The sequence below is a fragment of the Bubalus bubalis genome, chromosome 19 (genome assembly GCF_019923935.1).
Source record: "Bubalus bubalis isolate 160015118507 breed Murrah chromosome 19, NDDB_SH_1, whole genome shotgun sequence".
In the NCBI taxonomy this organism is placed as follows: domain Eukaryota; kingdom Metazoa; phylum Chordata; class Mammalia; order Artiodactyla; family Bovidae; genus Bubalus; species Bubalus bubalis.
The window spans coordinates 58092570-58101417 of NC_059175.1; positions in this window are offsets into that span (position 1 = coordinate 58092570).

The following is an 8848-nucleotide window of genomic DNA, read 5'->3' on the forward strand; positions in this document are numbered from 1 at the left end:
ACTTCATGGACTGTAGCCTCTGTCCATGGAATTCTCCAGGCAAGAATACTGGAGTGGGTTGCCATTTCCCTCTCTAGGGGATCTTCCTGACCCAGGGATCAAACCCTTGTCTCCAGCTTGGCAGGCAGATTCTTTACCACTGCACCACCCAGGAAGCCTGACAGGTGTCTGACAATTTTGCACTCAGCTTGGTCAAGATTGCAATTCTTTTGAGGGTCACTGGCTTGATGAGAACTCTGGTCATTCCAAAGAGGTGGGGCTCCAGCAAGGAGAACAGCAGCCAAGTAGTGGAGAGAGCCCCACAGATATGGAGGATGGGAAACATGGACTCACTTAGGACTTAGCCACAAAACACCCAGCTTCCTTGGACCTCAGTCCCATCAGCAGCAAAGCAAGGAGGATGAGGAGATGGTACCAAGGTCACTTCTGTGAAGCACCTAAAGACCCCGAGAGGATGGTGGTAACTGGCCCCGTGCTAGTGAGCTGGGAACCAGCCCAGCCTGTGGGACAGAATGCAGAGACGGGGAATATGACTAGGTTACCAGCACTGGGTGAGTCAGCCTGGAGGTCAGGAAAGGCTGGCTGGCCGGAACTCAGCCCACGCTGGGGAGGGATGTGTGGGTGTGGAGAGAGCTCTCTTACATCAAATCACTCACCACAGCCCCCTGCATCCCACCTTCCCTGGCCTGCCTTGGAGATGAGACACAATGGTAGAAAAACATCCAGAAGGCAAAGGTGGTGATTAAGCACTGTTATTACAAAGGGGACCCTGCCACTCTCTACAGGCCGTTAGCTTTACCTAACCTTCAATTTCCCTTTGACTTAAGTCTCTAGATTGTGTATTAAGGATGCTCTGGCTTCTGTCTAGAGTCAAATGACTGTTGCAGTTAACTGAGGCAGATTTTCAGGTAACTCTGGTTCTATTTCCTACAAAAAAGAAAGTGATTTTTTAAAAAGTAAACTTTATCCATCATGTACTACAAATTTTCCATGTGACTGAAAGCCTATGTTCAGCATTAGCAAACTTCTTTGCCCTAACACCTGGTTTTAAACTTAAGCTTCAGAGTGAAAGGTTTTCTTGTGTGTTTGTTTTTAATAGTCAAAAGTTTATGGCAGTGGATGACTATGTTTCACAATTTCTGTTTGTAATAGAAGCCATAATTACACATTTAAAGCAAGTATAATGGGCTAACAACCTCACTTTCCTACAGCTAAAATAATAGAAATGATTCATAAACTGTCATTAGAGAGTTAACTAAGCACTATTGGTTTTAATCTTGTTTAGTTGACATGATTTAAAATTCCTATCAAGCTAAATAAACAGGATCATCTTCACCCACCACCAAACAATGAGATTCACAACCCAAAAAAAGGCAAAATAAATAAATAAATAAAACACTAAAAGAGAGTTTAGATGTATATGGGCTTCCCTGGTGGCTCAGATCTTAAAGAATTTGCCTACAGTTCAGGAGACCCAGGTTCAATCCCTACTTTGGGAAGATCCTGTGGAGAAGGGAATGGCTACCCACTCCCGTGGGCTTCCCAAGTGGCACCAGTAGTAAAGAGCTTGCCTGCCAAAGCAGGAGACTTTAGAGATGCAGTTTCGACCCCTGGGTCTGAAAGTTCCTCTGGAAGAGGGCATGGCAACCCACTTCAGTATTCCTGCCTGGAGAATTCTGTGGACAGAGGAGCCTGATGGGCTACAACCCCTGGGGTCCCAAAGAGTTGGACACAACTTATGGACTAACATTTTCACTTCTTATTTTTTAGATAGTCAAAGCTATGGTTTTTCCAGTAGTCATGTATGGATGTGAGAGTTGTACCACAGAGATAGCTGAGTGTGGAAGAATTGATGCTTTTGAACTGTGGTGTTGGAGAAGACTCTTGAGAGTCCCTTGGGCTGCAAGGAGATCCAACCAGTCCATCCTAAAGGAGATCAGTCCTGAGTGTTCATTGTAAGGACTGATATTGAACCTGAAACTCCAATACTTTGGCCACCTGATGCAAAGAATTGATTCATTGGAAAAGACCCTGATGCTGGGAAAGATTGAAGGCAGGAGGATGAGGGGACAACAGAGGATAAGATGGTTGGATGGCATCACCGACTCGATGGACATGGGTTTGAGTAAACTCCGGCAGTTGGTGATGGACAGGGAAGCCTGGTGTGCTGCAGTCCATGAGGTCGCAAAGAATCGGACATGACTGAGCGACAGAACTGAACCTGTCCTTCTGAAGTTGGATTTAGATATATAGAGAAGAGTTATCTTGTTTGAGTATTGGTGATATAACTCAAATCTTTTGAGAATAAGCTAATTGCTATAAAAATCAAGAGTTTGACAATGAGAAGCTAATAGTACCTTGCTGCTGCTGCTGCTGCTGCTAAGTCGCTTCAGTCATGTCCGACTCTGTGCGACCCCAGAGACAGCAGCCCACCAGGCTCCCCCGTCCCTGGGATTCTCCAGGCAAGAACACTGGAGTGGGTTGCCATTTCCTTCTCCAATGCATGAAAGGGAAAAGTGAAAGTGAAGTCGCTCAGTTGTGTCTGACTCTTAGCGACCCCATAGACTGCAGCCTACCAGGTTCCTCCATCCATGGGATTTTCCAGGCAAGAGTACTGGAGTGGGGTGCCATTGCCTTCTCCAACAGTACCATTGCATATAGTATTTTGTATTCAGATGTATGTCATATCTGATTTTTAGAGATTAGAATAGTACTTTACTAATCTCTAAAAATCAGATATGACATACATCTGAATGCAAAATACTATATGCAATGGCTGCAATGAAAGTTCCAATTAGACTGTAAGAACTTTATTGCCTTCTGAAGATCCAGCTCATTTTTTGAAACGGATAAATTCAAATTGAAGTCACCACCTTCTTGATAGTGGTCTAGATTTAATATCTCCAGGGAAATGCCTCACACACATCTTATTAAAGAATTTTTTAGGAACCACAAATGAAACTGAAATTAGTTTTGCATAATATTTTCAACTATTTATTCATAAATTGTCTTATAATTTTACTCCATAGCACTCACATTAATCAAGGACCATTATCTTGGCCCTAAAATAGAACAGTAACACATTTGAATGTTATTAGGAGTAAGTGGATAAAAATCTAGGTGTGTTAACATCATCAGATTAATACAATTTAATTGATAAACTTACTTGAAATATAGAACATATAAGCTTTCATATAACATATAACATATAACATAATAAGCTTTCAAATGACAGTAGCCAAATAGCCACCACGTCCAAGAATCAAGCAAAAAGAAATGTTCAGAAGTCTCACAGATGGATGAATAAATTATCATATGACAACCCCATAGAATACTATAGAGCCACGTAAAAAAATGAATTGGAGTTATGTCAGTTAACAGCAAGGCTTTCCAGGAGATGGAGTGAGTACAAAAGACAAAATGCAGAGATGAAATGCCTGTAAATGTATTTATATACGTATGCCTCTAAATATTTACATGCGTGTATATGTTTGGGCTCTCTGGGTGGCACTAGTGGTAAAGAACCCACCTGCTAATGCAGGAGATGCCTGAGACACGGTTTCAGTCCCTGGGTTGGGAAGAGTCCCTGGAGCTGTGTGCTTATGTGCTAAGTCACTTCAGTCGTGTTCAACTCTTTGCAACCCCATGGACTGTAGCCCACCAGGCTCCTCTGTCTATGGGATTCTCCAGGCAAGAAGTGGGTGGGTTGCTGTGTCCTTCTCCCGGGGATCTTCCCCACCCAGGGACTGAACCCACACCCCCTGCATTGGAAAGTGAAGTCTTAACCACTGGACCACCAGGGAAGTCCCTGTTTTTTAAAAAGCTTTATTTTTTCCTTTTTATAAAAATAACTTTCTCATAACAAAATACATTTTAAAAAATAGAGAAGTGGCAGAGAAAAAGTCAAGATCATAATTCTAACAACCATGTGACCGCCATCAAGTCATGAAGCACAACTTTCTAGATTATGTGATTAAGGACGATGTGATCGTGTGTACTATACTCTCAGCTTCCTTCATCGGGTCAAATGAACCATTAATAACGCCTGGTCTAGGCGTTCCCTTCTTGCTGACCTGCCTCCCAGTCCCTCAGTCAGTGGAGCATTGAGTTGTCAGCAAATCGTCCTTTCGTTTGTAGCCTGAGTGTCCATCCTGGCCTCTGCTAAAGGACCATCTTCCCCCTCACCACAGGGAGACCTGGGCTGACCTGATGGCCCCAAACTCAGCTCCCTTCTGTGTTTCCCATCCTGCTCCCACCAGCAGGAGCCAGAAGGAAATTCTGAGCCCCATGCATGCTCCTCCAGAACCAAGAGAAACCCAGGCTAATGAAATCCCAGTCCAGTCTGTGTTTCTTAGTTTACTTTGATGGAGAGGTCCCCACACTCATGATGGAGCAGCCTACAAAATGGTCTGCTCCCACAGCTCCAAAGATAAATTTGGAGTAAAAGGCCCACACTTTCAGCATCTCTTCAATTTGTCAATATATAACTCCTATCCTTTTTCTGGATTCTCTCCCAGAAAGAGGTGATGGAGATGGTATAGAGAAAAGGGAACTCTTGCACAATGTTGGTAGGAATATATTGCAATGTAAATGTGATGTAATGTAAATCAGTGTAGCCACTATGGAAACAGTATGGAGGTTCCCCAAAAGATTAAAAATAGAATTATCATATGATTCAGCAATCCCACTTCTGGGCGCATACCCCAAACAATTGAAATCAAGATATTGAAGCGATATTGGCACCCTCATATTCATTGCCAGCATTGTTCAATATAGACACAATCCAGAAACAACCTAAGTGTTCATTGACAAACAAATGAGTTTTAAAACCATGTGCTCTGTGTGTGTGTTCAGTCACTCAGTCATGTCCGACTCTTCTGCAACCCCATGGACTGTAGCCCACCAGGCTCCTCTGTCCACGGGATTTTTCAGGCAAGAATACTGGAGCGGGTTGCCCTTTCCTCCTCCAAGGCATCTTCCCAACCCAGGGATTGAACCCACATCTGCAGGGGCAGGCAGGTTCTTTACTGCTGAGCCAGCTGGGAAGCTCATGTATGCATGGTGGAATATTATTCAGCCTTCAAAAAGAAAGAGAAATCCTGCCATTTGTGAGATCATAAGTAAACCTAGAAAACATAATGCTAAGTGAAATAAGTTTAGATGTAGAAAGACAAATACTGCTTGAATGGATTTATGTTTGGAATCTAAAATGGAGAGTAGAATGGTAGTAGACAGGAGCTGGGGCAGGGAGAAAGAGGGAGATGCTGGTCAAGGGATATGAAGTTTTAGTTACACAAGATGAATAAGTTCTGGGATCTAATGTATAGTGGGGTGACTATAGTTAACAATATTAAACTTGTTTAGGAGGGTATAACTATTTTTTTAATTTATTTATTTTTTAGTTGAAGGATAATTACTTTACAGAATTTTATTGGTTTCTGCCAAACATTAATATAAATCAGCCATAGGTATACATATGTCCAGGAGGGTATATCTTAAATATTCTCAGCTGTAGCTCACCAGACTCCTCTGTCCATGGAATTCTCCAGACAAGAATACTGGAGTGGACAGTCATTCCCTTCTCCAGGGGATCTTTCCAACCCAGGGATCAATCCCAGGTCTCCTGCATTCCAGGCAGACTCTTTACCATCTGAGCCACCAGGGAAGCTCAGAAATAGAAAAATTGTAACTTGAAACTTGCTTAGAAGGGTATATCTTAAATGTTCTCAGCACACACACAAAGAAGTAATTACATGAGGTAATGTATATGTTAATTACCTTGATTATGGTGATCATTTCACAATGTATACATGTATCAAATCATTGATTGTATACCTTAAATACATGTAATTCCACCTTAAATACACATAATTTTTAATTGTCAATTATTCCTCATTGAAGTGGAGGATAGGGAGAAGACTCCTTGTCTAATTCTTCAGAAACAGAGGGGCTGGGTTTCAGAAACTGATATGTCAACGTGGGAATCCTCTTGCAGCAAAATCCTCAAGCTTACAGTAGGATAAAACTTTAAGGAAAAACTTACAGGAAAAACTTTAGAGTGTCACGGGATGCATTTTAATTCTTTTTAATTTCCCTTGACATCTCTGTTGTAATGTCAGCAAATCCCTATCAGTCACCCCAGAAGCACACCCACAAGGCAGGTGCCATCCTTGGGGTGATCAGGGACAAAGCAACATGCAAAAGTACAGAAGATGAAACACATGAATATTTTCCATAATATTACTTCCGCTGCCCAGAAAGATTCATCTTTCAGTAATTACTAATAGCATTCATTCTCTCTAAGCTGATTCTTGGCTGCATTATAATGTTAAGTGGTGACTTTGGTGACACTACCAAGTAATTGAAGCAGAAAAGTAACTCTTGTCCCAGGTGGTGCCAGTGGTAAAGAACCCACCTGTCAATGCAGGAGACATAAGAGACATGGGTTCGATCCCTGGGTCAGGAAGATCCCCTGGAGGAGGGCATGGCAACCCACTCCAGGATTCTTGCCTGGAGAATCCCATGGACAGAAGAGCCTGGCGAACTACAGTCCATGGGGTTACAAAGAGTTGGACCCAACTGAGGCAACTTAGCATGCATACCCACCCTCCAAGAGAGAAACAGGAGGTACTCAAGTAAGCAGATACACTCCTTATACACAGACCAATGCTGCTAAGTCGCTTCAGTCGTGTCCGACTCTGTGTGACCGCAGAGATGGCAGCCCACCAGGCTTCCCCATCCCTGGGATTCTCCAGGCAAGAAAACTGGAGTGGGTTGCCATTTCCTTCTCCAATGCATGAAAGTGGAAAGTGAAAGTGAAGTCACTCAGTTGTGTCCGACTCTAGCGACCTCATGGACTGCAGCCCACCAGGCTCCTCCATCCATGGGATTTTCCAGGCAAAAGTACTGGAGTGGGGTGCCATTGCTTTCTCCACACAGACCAATGAGCACAGCTTAAATCTCTCTTAAGGTGTAATCAATGAAGCTGAGTTCACTGAATGAAATTTCTGTGCTTCATGTTTTGGTAAGTGATGGGAGAGGCAGAGTTTAGAAATCTCAGGCCCGAATCCTGGAATGACTGAAAGGTGCCCAGAAGGGGTGTCCTATATAGCAGTGCAGGAACTAGGGCACACCTCCTTTTAGCCAAACGGACTCAAGTAGGGGCAGCCAGGCAAACAGCTTCATGCCATCTGGGGACATGAAGAACCGCACAACAGGACCAATAGGGAAAGGGCAATGGCTTGACGAACACTGGGGTCCCCAGACCAAACCAAATGGCACAGAGAGGGTTCCAAGTCGGGGCGTGGCATACAGAGGTCCACGCTGGGCAGTGAGCCTAGGTCGGTACATGGGTAGAGTCGTGTCCAGGAAGCCTGCACCCAGGAGTCCAGGTGAGCAGGAAGGTGCAGATCAGAAGAGTCTCAAGATTGGAACCAAGCACAAAAAACTGGTAGCTCAGACAGTAAAGAGTAGCCTGCAATGCAGGAGATGTGGGTTCGATCCCTGGGTTGGGAAGATCCCCTGGAGAAGGCAACGGCTACCCACTCCAGTATTCTTACCTAGGAAATCTGGTGGACAGAGGAGCCTAGCAGGCTACAGTCCATGGGGTCACAAAGAGCTGGACTAACATTTTCACTTTTTTTTTTTTTTTTTTTCACAGAAAACTGGTAAGAGAAATAGGGCAGGTCTGTAGAAGATGACACAAAACAGATCTCGAGGTGGACTGAGCATGGTCTGCCCTCCACCTTGTTCCAAGCGACTGTTCTGGGATGGGCAGACAATTCCAGGCAGGCAGATGTCACTCCCCAGAGCAAGGGCAGGCCCTAAAGCTGTTAGCGATTGCAGAGATACTCTGAAGAGGCTTCCCAGGTGGAGGAAAGAGCTGGAGAATTCATGGGAGCACAGGAACGAGTGAGAACCTGCCTTTAGAATGACAGGGCCCTGACACCAGACATGAATTTTACCCTTTACCTTTAGATGCGGGTGCCTGTATCTCCTGCCGCCCCAGGGATGGGGGCTAAGGAACCATGAAAGCATTCTCAGGGTACCGCTGAGCTACACAAGTTGTCCCTTCCTGGGATTAGGATCAAAGTTATAGGTCAGGATGTCCTGCAATATGTGAAGCCCTGGAGAAGGGAATGGCCACCCACTCCAGTATTCTTGCCTGGAGAATTCCAGGGACAGAGGAGCCTGGCGGGCTACAGTCCATGGGGTCGCAAAGAGTCAGACACAACTGAGTGACTAACCCTTTCACATGTGGAGCCAGTTACGGCTAAAGCAGAAAGATGGTAGAGGGACGGGGAGGGGAAGAGACAGAGAGAGACGGAGAGGGGCTTCAACGCTAGGGTAGTAGGAAAAAGCTACAGTGACTTCATAGGTGCAAAAGCTCTGAATTAAATGCCATTTCAACAGGTCTTTATAAAGTATGGAAAGAAACACACTGCAGAACCAAACAGATGGGTACCCAGAAATTCAAAGTCAACGAATATAGTGGCCATTCTAAAAAAGCCAGTTCCTAGCAATAGCTGGTGTCTCGCCAGCATTCTCAGCTGGAAACTATAAACTCACTTTATTCGGGGACATCTAAGGCCTCGGGGCAGGATGTGATGAGTCCAAGAAGTGCTGACGATCCTCCCTTCAAATATTTCCAGAACACATCACCTCCGGGCCATCCTCACCACCTGTGTTTGAATTCCAGCCCTGGTGGTTCTCACCTGCCTTACTGAAACAGCCTCCCAAACGCTGCTCCACCCCCATCACCGGCTGGATGCACAATGTGCTTCTTATTAAGGCTCCAGGAATCTTTGGAACCTAGGAATGAAAAATGGACACACCAGGGGTTCACCCT